This window comes from Canis lupus, chromosome 11 (assembly GCF_048164855.1).
Source record: "Canis lupus baileyi chromosome 11, mCanLup2.hap1, whole genome shotgun sequence".
Taxonomy (NCBI): Eukaryota; Metazoa; Chordata; class Mammalia; order Carnivora; family Canidae; genus Canis; species Canis lupus.
In genome coordinates, this window is record NC_132848.1 from 13,444,601 (window position 1) to 13,460,443 (window position 15,843).

Below are 15,843 nucleotides of genomic sequence, written 5' to 3' on the forward strand. Positions count from 1 at the left end.
TAGGAAAGTATTTTGGAAAACATGTAACATTAATATTAGTTAATGGCAACCATGCCTATATTTAATGTAAGAGTCTGTATTCTTTGTATAGTATTTAAGATCTACTCTAGCACTTAAAGTTAGTTTTTATCTATCTGCCCTATAGGTTAGTTACTTTGAATGTGTACTTTGTTGCTTTATTTTTAAGTTGGTGCTTATAGGCATTATGAGATTGTGCAAAGGTCTGTCTCCGTAGTCTTAAAATTTTTGCCAGGCGCTGTGGGATTGGAAGTGGCACTTCTAGTCGTGCCAGGCATCATTCATCTTTCCCCTACCTCCTATCCAGTGCCCACAGTATAGGGTGGGGTCTGGGGATTGACCAGAAATTCTAATGAGGGAAAAGTCCCATTCTACTTGAGGGACCCTGACACGGGAGATTATCCCTTCATTATTCTAGTTCGATTAAGCACCAAGAATGTTTTGGTTCATAGAGATAGGTCTGACTTTATGCATGGAGTCTGAGTCCAAAATAGATCATCATGGCTCAGTCTTGCCGCTCTTATTTCTGTGTGTCGTCTTTATGCAAACTTTCTAACTCAAGACCACCCAATTTTAAAATGGACAAAGGATTAAATAGACATTTTTCCAAGGAAATACAAATAGCCACTAAGCACATGAGATGCTCAATATCATTAGTCATTAGGAAAATGCAAATCAGAACCACAATGAGATCCCACTTTTATCCCAACCAGGCATCTATAATTATAAACAAAACAAAAAAATTAATGAGGATATGGAGAAATTGGAACCCTCATGCACTGCTGGTGGGAGTGTAAAAAAGTGCAGCCCAGTTAGGAAAATAGGCGGTTCCTCAAAACGTTAAGTTTGGTTATGCTAATGATCCAGTAATTCTGCTAGGTGTGTACCCGAGAGAAATGAAAACATGTTCGTGTAGAAACTTGTACATGAATGTTGATGACGGAATTGTGCACAGTAGCCAAATAGGAAACAACACCCAAATACCCATCAACTGATGAATGAATACATGTGGTGTAGCCACACAACGGAATATTATTTGGCCAGAAGGGAATAAGTACAGATTCGGCTGCATCATGAACAAACCTTAAGAACATGCTAAGTGATAGAAGTCAGACACAAAAGCCTCGTATTGTATGATTCCATTTGTATGAAATTGCCAGAATAGGCAAATCTGTAAAAACAGAAAGTTGATTAGTTGTCAGGGGATGGGAAGAAGGGGATTTCTGTTTGGGGTGATAAAATGTTCTGGAATTAGTGATGATTGCACAATCTTGTGAATATACAGAAACAGTTGTACATTTTAAAAATAGTTTAAATGAACACTATAAATTTGATCTAAAAAATGTTTAAGCCTTTAAGTGGCAAATTTTGTTGAGAATTATACAAATTTTAAAAATATTCTATAAGATCTTTTTATTTCCCCATTCTTCTACAAGTGAAAGAGAATATTTCTTTACCAAGGATTCATTCATTGAGCTAAAGGCTAAGAACAATTAAAAGAAGCACAATTGGGATCCCTGGGTGGCTCAGCGGTTTAGCGCCTGCCTTCGGCCCAGGGTGTGATCCTAGAATCCCCACAGGGAGCCTGCTTCTCCCTCTGCCTGTGTCTCTGCCTCTCTGTGTCTCATGAATAAATAAAAATAAATACAATCTTTAAAAAAAAAATAAAAAAAGAAGCACAACTGGTTAGGCAGCTCACTTTTTAAAAGAATATCAAAGCACAAGTTTCATTTTTCTAAATGGTGTGGTAGATAGTGTTGCTATCTAATTTTATACAGGAGACTAAGGGACTATAACTAGGTGTCAACCAAAAATGTGACTCAGGTTAGTAATAGGCTTTCTGCCTCTATAATACTTAATTTTTATGTTCAGAGCATTGGCACTTTTAATTATTGTTCATGCCTAAATCTTAAATTTCCTTTCTTTAACCAATTGGAGTAATTTAAGACAATCAGATAGGAACATCAGATGGCAAGAATGCAAAGCATTGAGATAAAAATCTTGCTAGCTATTAGTAATATTCAAGAAAATTCTGGTGTTAAGCTCTGTTGGATGGAATATTAAGAAATCTCTTGATCTGCTTAGAATCTGGGGAATGTGAGATGGTAGGGGGAATAGGGCATATAGATGAAACAAGATTGGCCTTATGTTGATAATTTTTGAAGTTGAGCAACAGGAATTATTCTTTCTACTTTTGTATATGTTTGAGATTTCCACAAAAATTTTTTAACATCAGATGGAAGAAACCACTAAAATTCCACTTTTCTTCTCCCAGAAGTCCATAACTGATAAAGAGTAAGTTATTTTAATCAGAATACACTCCCAGATGACAATAGCTTCCAATTGCATAGTTTACATGTTTACTTCTGTATTTTTTATTTTAATAATTCTAACAAATTCTTCACTGTTGATTGAATATGATGAAAGTCTGGAAGGATGAAGGTGCCTCACTGGCTCGGTCAGTTTAGTGTCTGCTTCCTGATTTTGGTTCATCTTGTGATCTCAGGGTTATGATTTCCAGGTCATGAGATTGAGCCCTATGAGGGGCTCCGCACTGAAGGTATAGCCTGCTTAAGATTCTCTCCCAAACCTTAAGAATATGCAAATTTAAATAGCAGCTATTTCTCATCCATTTAGGATAACATAAATGTTTCAGATAAGTATTGATAAAGATACCGCTAATGATACAAAAGGATAGACCAGAAACATAGGCCATCTGGTAGATGGAGATGGGTAATATTTATTTTTTGTGTATCTGAAATTCAAATTTTACTAGACGTCCTATATTTTTACTTACTATTATCTGACAATTCTACATCTATCTCAGATAGGAAAGGTTTTCAAAAAACAAAAAAATAAGACTGCCCAGTGCTAGCAAGAGAGTGGGGAAACAGCTTACTCATACACTGATGAGATCATGAATTGGTTCAACATTTTGGGAGGACAATTTGGCATTAACTACTAAAATAATCTGAGTCAGAAATTTTATTCCTAAAATTTACATTTGTTTAATTTTATTGAAGTAAGTGATTAGACTTTTAAGAATAAATATATTGCTTAGGAACATTTATCCAAATATGCAAGATACATACAAGGATCGTCACTGTAGCATGTTTGCAATATCAAAAAAAATTGTAAAGAAGGTAAATGGCATCAATAAGATCTGCATAAATTATGCTATAGTGATACAATGGATTCCTCTGTGGTTGTCAAAATGAATAAAGCAGACCTAGGGATGCCTGGCTGGCTCAGTCAGCATGCGACTCTTGATCTTGGGATTATGATCTTGAGCCCCATGTTGGGTTGTAGAGATTACTTAAATTTTAAAAATGAATAAAGCAAAAAAGAAAGCAGTTCTCTATTATCTGACATGAAAAGATACCTGGATTATATGTGTTAGGGAGATAAAAGGCAGTTTGCAAAACTTCCTAATTTTATTTTTTGTAAATAATATGTTAGAGTATGGAGAGAAAAATCGCTTGGAGGAGTTTTTACCAATGGTAACAATAGGAAGAGGAATTATAGGGACTGTTGCTATCTACATTGTATATGTGTATGTTCGAATTTTTGCATTAAGAAGTATGTATTTCCTTTAAGTGAAAGGGAATAACAAAATAGTTTAAATGAAAAGGAAAAAACAGATGTCTTGATTAACGGAACATTGCCTCCTGTGAGCCAGATCATTATGAAGTGTCATGTGGCAGTTCAGAGAAATGAAACATGACTTCTGAATGATTCGAGAAGCTGAAGGACCAAGACTTCAGAAACTACTGGAGAGACTCAGGTAAGATCCTTGTCCTCTGTGCATCAACTAGTGAACTGGGATAAATAACATCATGATCGTGATATAAAAATAGGTGATTAAAAGTAGGGGTTTTATCTGTCTTCTGTCCCAGCCTGGACTCTCTGGTCTGACTTTTTAATTATTTGTAGTTATTCTTAATTATTTGTAGCTATTTTTAAATTACTTTGTGTAATATGCCCCATGATATTCTTAATTCCGGGTAGCCTCTCCTCCCCACCCCAACCTGTTTACTTTCCTACTTTTGCTGGCTACCCAGCCTGGCTTAACTGTTCTCTGTCCTCTACTAGGCTTCACTGCTCTTCAGTAATTCCTTAGTCTACCCTTAGTGAATTCATCATTGCTGTTTGAAAATTTCCAGTGAACTGAATCACTGCTCCCCTTATTCACTAAATAAGAGTCATAAAACTGGGAGTTTAGAGAACATCTAATTCAGTTCCCCCATTTGATGAGAGAATACGGTCTTGCAGAAATTAAATGACTTTCAAAGTCACACAACCTGTTGGGGCCAGGTAGAATTTGAATTCAGCATTTTCTAACTCAGCAATCATCGTACTAGAGCATCAGAGTACAGCTCCATCAAGGCTTAGACAAAATTGTATGAATTGGCAGTCACCTTGGAAACTAACTTTATAAGAATGAAGGAAGGATGTACTATTACTGATACTCAAAATCCCTATCATCAAAACTTTGGTTTATTCTCCTTCCAGCTAATCTGGTCAAATCATGATCTCAAAATTAATGAGAATTGTCATCCCTACTTGGTTTAATTACATGCATGAATTGAAACCACAAGTCTGTTTACTCTTATTGTGCACATCAGCAGATGACCTCAGTTCTTACATCACTGAGATCACTGATGCCATTCAAATTGACCCTGTTCATCTCCAGCCAGGCAAAGTTTTTCTTTGTTCCTACCAAATCGTGCTTTCTTTCATCGCCCTCATGTTCTTCCCATCTGTAGTTTTCATTCCAATCTATACTATCTACTATTGCAAATGTATAATTGGGGGAAATCATTTCACTTTCCTGAGCCTCAAGTTTGTTTTAGTGAATATGAATATACTGCCCACCTCATAGAATTCTGGTTAAGGGAAAACAAAATAGCATATGTCAAGGCACTCTGAATGGTAAGAATAAAGAATAATGATTCTGTCAAGCTGTTTGTAAAAATTTTCAGCAAAATACTCACAAACCGAATCCAGCAACATAAAGAAAGGATTAAGTGATCTCATGATAAAGTGGGCTTTATACCAGGAGTACAAGGTTGGCTCAACATGTGAAAACCAATCTGTGTTACAGGCTGTTATAGGTTGAATGGTGTCTCCTCAAAATTCTTATGTTGAAGTCCTAACTCCCAGTACTTCAGAATATGACTATTGGAGATAGGGCCTAAATAGGATAATTAAGTTAAAAAGAGGTCATAGGGTGGGTCTTAATTCAATATGACTGGTTCCTTATAAAAATACTGGGAAGACCATATGAAGACACAGGGAGAAGATGGCCACCTGTCTACAAGTCAGAGAGAGAGGCCCCAGAAGAAACCAACCCTGCTGACACTTTGCGATTGGACTTCCAGGTTCTGGAATTGTGAGAAAGATTTCTGTTGTTCAAGTCACCCAGCCTATGGTATTTGTTATGGCAGCCCTAGCAAACTTTTAATAAATACACCACATTAAAAGGATAAAGGACAAAAGCTACATGATCAAATTTATAGATGCAGAAAAAAATTTTGACAAAATCCAACACCCTCTCATAATAGAAATCCTCAGCATACTAGGAATATAAGGGGAACTTCCTTAACCTGATAAAGGGTACTTCTGTGAAACTCATAGTGAACATTATACATAATTATGATGTTCCCCTGACATCAGGAACAAGACAAGTATGTTTGCTTTGACCACATCTATTCAACATTGTGCTGGAGATTCTCGCCAGGGCAACTAGGCAAGAAAAAAAAAAAGGCATCCAGATCACAAAGGAGGAATTAAATTATATCTGTTTGCAGATAATATGATCTTGTACTTAGAAAAAGCCTAAGAAACCTACACATACATAAACTATTAGAGCTAATAAATGGGTCTAGCAGGGTTGCAGGATGCAGGATCAGTATACAAAAGTCAGTTATATTTCTATACATGAGCAATGAACTTCAGTTCATTTGAAGATAAAGTTAAGAAAACAATTTTTTTTATAACAGCATCAAAAAGATAAAATACTTAGGAATATGACACCTAAAGTTCAACCAAAGAAAAATAGTTAAATTGGGCTTCATCATTAGAAACTTTTATATTTCAAAGAACATTATCAAGAAAATGAAAAGACAGTTCACAGAATGGGGGAAAATATTTGCAATTCATACATTTGCTAGTATCCAGAACATAGAAGAACACTTACAACTCAATAATAAAAAGAACCAATTAAAAATTGGGCAAAAGATTTGAATAGACATTTCTCTCAAAGAAGAATTATAAGTAGACAATAAGCACATAAAGAAATATTCAGGGGAACCCTGGGTGGCGCAGCGGTTTAGCACCTGCCTTTGGCCAGGGCGCGATCCTGGAGACCCAGGATCGAATCCCACATCGGGCTTCCGGTGCATGGAGCCTGCTTCTCCCTCTGCCTGTGTCTCTGCCTCTCTCTCTCTCTCTGTGTGTGTGACTATCATAAATAAATAAAAAATTTTAAAAAAAAAGAAAAAAATATTCAACATCATTTGTTGTTAGGGAAATGCAAATCAGAACCATAGGGAGCCACCACTTCACTGGAATGACTGGTATGAAAGAGGCAGACAATAGCAAGTGTTTACAAGGGTGTAGGGAAACTGAAGCTCTCATCATTGCTGGTGAGAATGTAAATCAGCAAGGCTGCCACTGAAAACAGTTTGGGAGTTCCATAAAAAATTACACCTAGGGGTTGCCTGCCTAGCTCAGTTGGTGGGCGTGTAGCTTTAGATTTCAGGGTCGTGAGTTCAAGCCCCCGCGGCTGGTGTAGAGATTGCTTAAATAAATAAACTTAAAAGAAAGTTAAACATAGAGTTACTATGTGACCCATCAATTCTACTTCTAGGTATATATCTAAGAGAATTGAAAACATATGTCCAAGCAAAAACTTGTACATGAATATTTGTAGCAGCGTTATTCACCGCAGCCAAAAGTAGGATCATGCCAAGTGTCCACCAGCTATTGAATGGGTAAATCAGGGGTGGTATGTCAGCACAGTGGATTATTCAGCAATAAAAGTGAATGAAATGCTATAATATATTACAGCATGAATAGACCTCCTAGACATGCTACGCGAACGATGCTGGGGCGCCTGGGTGCTCAGTCAGTTGAGCGTCCAATTCGATTTCGTCTTGGGTCATGGTCTCAGTGTTGTGGGATCAAGCCCCATGTTGAACTCTGTGCTCAGCACACACAGTCTGCTTGTCCCTCTCCCCCTGCTCCTGCCCCCTGCCCTCCCTGTCCCTCTCTCCATCTCTAAATAAGTAAACTCTTAAAAAAAAAAGATACCAGACACCAAAGGCCATACATTGTAGCATTCCACATATATGTCAGGATAGGCTTCGGCTTTTCCTCACTCCGGGCAGAAGAGGGGTTGTCAGTCTGGTTTACCTTGGTAATTGTATGTAAAGCCTGGGGTGGTCAGCAAACAGTCACTGGCACTTCAGTGTCCGGTGTCGCTTCGCTTTCAGTACCTGCCCGACTCTGTGCTATGCCAAGACATGATGCTGGTCGCAGATCTGGGCTCTTCCTTCGCCTACTGCAGCCTGTCCCAGCATCGGGCACACGGTCCTGCCCGGCTGTGTCCCCGGATATCACAAGCACAAGTCAGAAGTGCCAAAGGAAGTTTGGCCTAAAATGTGCAATTCCTGTGGGTCTAATTATGACCACTTTGTTCAGACTTAAGGCTTTAGGAAACTTAGGGGTGCCTGGCTGGGTTAGTCGGTGGAGCACGTGACTACCAACTTCATGGTCATGAGTTCGAGCCTTACGTGGGCTGTAGAGATTACTGCAAAAAAATAAACTTAAAAAAAAAATAAAGGTAAATAAATAAATAAATAAATAAATAAATAAATAAATAAATAAGGGGCGCCTGGGTGGCTCAGTCAGTTGAGCATCTGACTCTTGATTTCAGCTCAGGTCATGATCTCAGGATCGATCATGGGATCGTATCGGTCTCCACTCAGTGGCAGGTCTTGAGATTCTTTGCCTCTACCCACCCAGCTCATGTGGGCTCTCTCTCTCTCTCTCTCTCTCAAATAAATAAATCAACCTTTAAAAATAATAAATGAGAGGTAAAAAGACTCCAGGAAATTTGATAAGTTCACAGTATGCTTTTATTGAGTTTGGTGATGAGAACTAAGCTATTTTTATATCTCTAAGAGCAACCTAAAGCCCTGGGACTGCCCTGTCTCATCTTGTAGGGTAGGAGCCTGCATTTGTTTTGCAAAAGGGCCGGACAGTATTTTCGGCCTCGTGAGGCTCTACGTCCTGTCCCCGCTCCTCACTTCTGCTCCTGCAGCGTGGGAGCAGTCACGCTAACACGGATGAGCGCTGGGCCCTAATGAACATGTGTGGAATGACACAGGTTTGAACATCATGTTATTTCCACATCACAAAATATTTTCCTTTTTTTTTTTTTTTTTTTTAACCATTAAGAATGTAAAGAAACATCCTTAGGTCACAGGCCACCCTGAAAACCGGCCGAGGCCCGATGCAGCCGCAGAGCCACAGTCTGTGGGTTGTTTCCAGGAATGGCTGAGAACCGCCCACCCCAAGAGGGGACTCTGGGACCTGCCCTGTGAATTCAGAGCCCAGGCCTCAGCTCAGGCCTTTGACGTCCCCAGCGGACTAGCTGAGCCCGGTCTCCGCACCGAAGGATGAAGCACAGGGACACGGGCTCCTCCCTTCTCTTCCACCCCACGGAGGCTTGTCACCTCTGCTTCGTGAGTGGCCGCTGAACCTGAAATCACAAGGGCTTCATTTCCTCACCTCCTCGACTATTGCATTTGGTTTCTTCCTTGGCTCGGACGCCCATATCATCTGACCTTGGGGTCATATCCAACTGGGCATTTTCAGAGTTTATCTTCTCTAACTGAACCGATCACTTTCTTCTCCTTGAAACCTCTTCTCTCTTCTTTGCACTCCTCTCTCCACTGATTTTTTTCTGTTTGTTTTTTCACCGATCCTTTTGGCCAATTTCTCCTTATCTCCCTTAGCATTCCCTCTTCCCCTCTGTTTATCCTATAAATATATATATTTTTTAATTCTCCAGGGTTCTATCCTGAACCAGCATTTTTTTTTCTTACCTACCCATGGCTCCAAATACTGTTTTTATGTTAATTGTCCTAAGCCTAGATTTCCAGCCCAAATTCCCATGCTGAACTCCGGACTGCACATTTACCTCCAACACAAGGTAGAGGTAAATGTTTAGACTTTTGTGGGCATCTCAATTGAACGTGTCCAAAACCTAAGTTCTTGTCTTCTGTTCCAGTCTTTCCCCATCTTGAATCCCCTACCTTGGTTGATGGCATCAGTACCAACCCAGTTTGCCACGTTGTCAACACTACCCAGGACCTCCCCGGCCGAGGCTCCTCTGGTGACAACTCCAGTCTCTGTCCACAGAGGTAAATCATGTGGCACCTCCCCCTGGCCAAAGATGATTGGATTTGGGTGGATACTTAACCCAACGTGGATCAATCAGATTATGTCCTGGGATTATCCTCAGCCGTGTGGGTGCTTGAGCTAGAGCTGGTGTGGCTGTGTGCATGGAGCATAGAAAATTGGTCTACACACAGAGATAGAAGTAGATACTCAAGGAGAGGGGAGAGTAGAAGACGTGGCCCTGGAGGAAGTCATCTGGACTCTGCCTCCCCAACCCCCAGCTGCCTGAGCCTTGCCTGCAGGGCCTCCTGTGTCCTCGAATCACCACCCTCTGACCTAAAATAGCTTGCCTCTAAACATTCATAATCAATTACTATATTAAATTTTTTTTTCTATTGAGTTATCTAACATGAAATTTGGGTTCCTGGCTGGACCCTGAAATGTAAATTATCTTTGCAAATGAGCATAGAGGTTGACATCATTTATTTTAAGAGCTGCTTATGTTTCACTGTACAAATTTCCACCATTTATTTAATCATTTGGCTATTGATGAAAACTTGTTTCCAAGTTCTTTGCTACTACAGTTAGTGCTGTGATGAACATGTCCATGAACACGTCCAATGTGTTCCTATAGGACAAAGCAAAATTGCTGGAAGTAATATTGCTAGGTCCTAAAGGGGGAAGTATGGCTTTTTTGTATTTTAATGATACTCCCCAAATTTCTCCCAAAAGTTTGCACCAATTTATACTATCAACTGTTGTGTGTTGGAATGCCTGTTTGCCCCCCTGGCCAACTCTTGGCTGATCTCATAGGTGAAAAGTAGTCCATTATTTCCATTGGCATTTCTTTGCATTCTGAATGAGGATAAGTATCTTTTCATACATTTACTGGCCCTTTGTATTTCTTTTTCTGTGAACTGTCATATAACTGGTTTTATTTTTTGCTTTCCTTTCACTAAATATTGTATAACACGAACTTTATCTAGAATAATAATAAAACAACATCATCAATAAAGAATGCATGTTATTCCATTCTGACTATGCCATAATTATTCTTTTATTATTGGCTATTTAGATCGTTTCAATTTTTTTATAACACTTATAAATTTTTAAAGGTTTTTTTTTTTAATTAATTAATTAATTAATTAATTTATGATAGTCACAGAGAGAGAGAGAGAGAGGCAGAGACACAGGCAGAGGGAGAAGCAGGCTCCATGCACCGGGAGCCCGATGTGGGACTCGAGCCCGGGTCTCCAGGATCGCGCCCTGGGCCAAAGGCAGGCACCAAACCGCTGCGCCACCCAGGGATCCCCACACTTATAAATTTTTAGATAAGGAATTATCAGGACGTGTGTGTGTGTGTGTGTGTGTGTGTGTGTGTATGTGTGTTTAAGGCTTTTGATACACATCCCCAGGTTGCCCAATGAAAAGCTCATCCTAGTTTGTGTTCCCACCAGCAGACTATGAAGGTGTCCGCGTCCCCATACGGAAGTGTTCAGCCAAGAGGTAACTTCTGGAGTTTGTGTCATGAACCGCGCATGCAAGATACTTGATCCCCTGACCTGCGGCCCAACTAGTCAGTCTCTAGAATTGCAGGTTTGAGGCTTCTCAGGTCTCCACCATGAGCAGTTTCCTTTATCCATCACCCTGGACTTGAAACTACAGACCAGGCATTTTCAATATGTTCTCATTCATCCCACAACTATTTACTGAGCATGTATTGTGCTGCGAGGCTTTTTCTTGTCCTGGAGGTCTCCCATCAAAAAGGGTGAGAGCCACCATTATGCATAATTAGAAATACCATGTGTTTAGAAAATGCTTGGGTTTTAGAGAAAGCCCAGTCATTGACTTGTGTGGATTTGGGCAGGATGCTTAATTTCTCTGAGCTTCAGTTTTTTCTTACATATAACTGAGATTATGAAACCAGTATCAGAGGATTGCTTTAAAAGGTCCTGAGTCCCTGGCACATGAAGATGTTAGCATAGGAATTAAAAGTGTGGGCTCTTGGGATCCCTGGGTGGCTCAGTGGTTTAGCGCTTGCCTTCAGCCCAGGGCATGATTCTGGAGTCCCGGGATCGAGTCCCGCATCGGGCTCCCTGCATGGAGCCTGCTTCTCCCTCTGCCTGTGTCTCTGCCTCTCTGTCTCTCTGTGTCTCTCATGAATAAATAAAATCTAAATAAATAAAATAAAAGTGTGGGCTCTGGAGTCGGGCTACATGGATTCAGTCGTGGCTCCATTGCTGACTGGCTTTGTGACCACAGGCAAGTTATATCACCTCTCTGTGCTTCTTTCCCCAATTTAATATGGGTATAAACATACCTCATACTGTTATTGAGAAGATCGAATGAGATGATACAGGTAAAGTACTTAGCCTAGTACCTAGGACCTAGCAAATACTCAAGTAATACAAGTTATTTTAAAACAGTTTTATTGAAGTGCCTGGGTAACTCCACAGGCATACTTCATTTTATTGTGCTTCAGTTTATTGCATTTCACAGTACTACGTTCTTATAAATTGAAAGTTTAAGACGTTAGTGGGAGGAAGAAGCTGTAGATGTGGTGGAAATAGCAAGGGACTTAAGATTAGAACTGGAGCTTGGGGGCGCCTTGGTGGCTCATCGGCTGAGTGTCCATATCTTGATTTCCGCTCAGGTCAGGATCTCAGGGTCATGAGATCGAGCCCAGCCCAGCGTCGGGCTCCATGCTCAGTAGGGAGTCTGCTTGGAATGCTCTCTCTTCCTCTCCCTCTGCCCCTCCCCCCACTCAAATAAATAAATAAATCCTTAAAAAAAAAAGAAGTGGAGCCTGAAGATGGGATTGAGCTGCTGCAACCTCGTGGTAAAATTGAACAAATGAAGAATCACTTTTTATGGGTGAGCGAAGAAAGCGGTCTCTTGAAGGGGAATGAATCTACTCCTGGTAAAGGTGCCCTGAAGGTGGTTGAAATGACAACAAAGGATATAGATTATTAAATAAACCTGTTGATAAGGCAGAGGCAAGTTTTGAGAGGATGACTCCAATTCCAAAGAAGTTCTTTCAGCAAAATGCCATCAAATGGCCTCACGTGCTACAGAGAAATCATTCATGGAAGGAAAAGTTGATTGACGCAGCAAACTTTGTTTTGATCTTATTTTAAGAAATTGCCACATCCACCTCAACCTTCAGCAACCGCCACCCTCATCAGTCAGCAGCCACCACCGTGGAGGCAAGACCCTGTGCAAGTAAAAAGACTGCAACTCACTAGGAGCTCAGATGATGCTTAGTATTTTTTAGCAATATTTTAAAATTAAGGGAAAAAATAAATAAAATAAAATTAAGGTAGATACATTGATTTTCTTTAGACATAATGCTCTTGCACACTTGACAGTCTACAGTATAGTGTAAACATGACTTTTACATGCACTGGAAAACTAAAAAATTCATTTGACGTGCTTTATCGTGATAGTCACTTCATTGCAGTGGTCCGGAACCAAACCCACAGTATCCCCAAGCTTTGCCTGTAGTGTTGTGGCCTGAATTGTGTCCCCTCCCAAATTCCTGTGTCACAGTTGTAGCCCCTGGTATCTCAGAATAGAACCTGCATTTAGAGATTAGATCTTTCAAGTTGTAATTAAATTAAAAAGAGGCCATTCGAGTAGACCCTAATCCACTAATGACTGTTGTTCTTAATAACTAGAGGACGTTTGGACACACGCATGGATGGAGGGAAGATGATGTGAAGATGAAGGGAGAAGATGACCACTTAGAGGCCATGGAGAGAGGCCGAGAGCAGATCCTTCCCTCACAGCCCTCAAAAGGGACCGACCCTGCCCACATCTTGCTCTCAGACTTCCAGGCTCCGAAACTGCGAGACGGTATGTGGGTGTCGTGTGTGTCGTTGCAGCCGCCCGGTCTGTGGTGTTTTGTTACAGGGCCCCTAACAAACGAAAACACGTGCTGTAAAACTCACCCATTTGCCTGTAGAGTTCAATGATTTCTAGTAAATTAACAGAGTTCTGCAATCTAATTCTAGAACATTTTCTTCGCTCCTGGAAACCTTGCTGCCATGTGCATTCACTCCCCCTTCCCACCCCAGCCCCAGAAGACCACTGATTGTCTGTCTGTCTGACTTGTCCCTTCTGGTCATATACGTCATCTCCAACGATTAGGACATCTCCCATGCCACGAGTCCGCACTTCCCTTATCCAGGTTTTCTATCTGTTGAAACATCTTACATTGAGTTGGCACGAATGGCTCTATAACTTGCGCATGGTAACGTTCCTGTTATAGTTCATCTGAAACGTAAGCAAGACAAAAAATATCACATGTTCTGCAGAAGAGTTGGAATGGAATTGAAATATTCAGTCAAAACGACCATCATGATCGTACATGACGAAAATAGGGCTTGTTTTTAGCAGTCGATGAGGAAAAAAAACAGACGCTGAGGGAAAAATGCTCTCTTGAGGATGGGGAGCAGAGAGAGAGCCCAAGATGGGCTGCTGCTGAGACCTGGATTAACACGCTACTCCGCAGAGCGGCTCAGGCCCATCTGGGAGCCGAGGGGGCCATCGCCCAGGCCTACACGCGCGGGGCCAGGCCTAAATGCGCAGCCCCCCATGGCCCAGACACAGACCTTTGTGCAGCACCCCCGTGCTAGAAAGATTGGCTGGGATGAAATACATCTAGGCCATTAGGTGGAAACCACATACATGGAGAAGTCTTTGCTTTTCTCGCCTAGAGGAGTTGGCCCTTCTGCTCACCCTACCAACCCACGGTAACAACTGAAACTACATGGTAAGTGCACATCTGGGTGCCTATGAAACCGTTTATCCAAGACTATTTATTAAGTGCCTTCTGTGCGCCAGGTACCTTTCTAAGGGAATATGTCCATGAACAAAGGGCCCTGTGCTGGTGGCGCTGCCATTCTAGAGGACAAAGTCGGAAAATAAACACTGAACATAGTAATAAGATAACGAAAGTGTGAAGTCGAAAGGTGTCAAGGTAAAAAGAGATTAAAGCGAGGGAAAAGGATTGGGAGCAGGAGGGGTGAGCATGGACAGGGTCGCAACTTTGTTTTTAAATTATTTTTCAAGCCCCTTGACCCATGTGTGATTGATATACAAAAAGCTGGACGTATTAGATACCAACCTGATGAGTCTGGAGATGCATGTACGTCACCACTCTGTGTGCCTTAAACAGATCCATCACCTCCCAAAGTGGCCTCCTGCCCTCTTTATTAGTCTTTGCTTTTGTCATGAGGTCGCAATTTTAAATAGGGTCATCTACGCAGACTTATTGAGAAGGTGGCATTAGAGCAAGACAGAAAGGAGGGGATAGAGTTGGTTAGCAATTAGCTCTGGAAAACTCGGTGTGGGCAGCAGGAACGGCCAGGGTACACTCTCCAAGCAAAAGCGATTCCTGGCATGTTCAAGGAGCACCGAGAGGCCACCGTGGCTGGAACCGAGTGATCAAGGGAGGAGCAGCCGGAGGTGAGGGACTCCAGCTTGTGCAAGGACTCCAGCTGTTATTCCAGGTGAGATGGGAAACCAGAAAAGCAGTGTGATCGGACGTAAGTTGGGAAAGATCCCGGTGGATGGACTGGAGGAGAGCAAAGAGACGCTTTTAGGAGCATCGGTTAGGCGCCTATTTCAGAATCCAGGTAAGACATGATGGTGATTGAGGTCAGGGGCGGTGGACGCTACGTTTGTGCAACTGGAGGTTCATTTATCCAGCAAATATTCATAGGCCCCGGGATCTGTGCTGGGATGCTGTGGCGACCAGCCTGGTGACAGTCCCTCCCCGGTTACTGCAGACGATGGTAACAGTTAACACGGAGAGGGGGCTTGCTGCAAGTCAGGTTGGCTTTAAAAGGTTACAGGGTATTTTCTCAGTGAGCCTGGAGCTCCTCGTGAAACTCAGGTCCGCTCTTGTTCCCATTAAAGGCCAGGAAAGTCCAGGTCTGAGGGCGCTGGTGAGTAGCACAACAGGCAAAGGCAAAGGTCCAGCGCAGCAGGTTGTGTTCCAGAATGCTGCCCTTAAAGGGGGCAGCTGCGACAGGGCTCTACTAGGATGATATGGGAGGGAGGGGGGACACCGAAGCTGAGGTTTAACAGTTTGCCAGGGTAAGGGTGGGTGTAGGGAGAGGAGAAGGCAGGGGAGTGATCCCGGTATAGGGAAGATCATGTACAAAGACAGATCTAGAAGTGAGAGAGCAGGGCCTTGGAAGGGCTGAAAAAAAAAAAAAAAAAAAAAACCAACATGTTGTTGGATCCCCAAATGCATGAGGAACAGGATATAGAACAAATCAGAAAAACAGGCAGGGAAGGCAACTTTGGGTTAATACCTTTAGGGGTCAATAATCCACTAATTACATATTCGTCTTTAATATTTTCTTCCTGGGATCTCACGTTGCAAATATATTAATTGAAAGGGAGAGG

The 15,843-nt window shown here is 41.5% G+C and overlaps 1 protein-coding gene across 5 annotated transcripts in view; it reads left to right on the forward strand.

The window, feature by feature from the left end:
- The window catches only part of YEATS4 (YEATS domain containing 4), a 76,166-nt gene that overhangs the window by 18,390 nt on the left and 41,933 nt on the right, over window positions 1-15,843 (forward strand). The window contains exons 9-12 of one of the 5 annotated variants that reach the window (XR_012038959.1): window positions 3,698-3,802; window positions 9,317-9,449; window positions 10,884-10,932; window positions 13,104-14,200. The gene's annotated coding sequence lies outside the window, so the exon portion shown is untranslated. The remainder of the gene's footprint in view (window positions 1-3,697; window positions 3,803-9,316; window positions 9,450-10,883; window positions 10,933-13,103; window positions 14,201-15,843) is intronic. The other 4 variants (XR_012038960.1, XR_012038961.1, XR_012038958.1 and 1 more) reach the window with 4 other exon arrangements.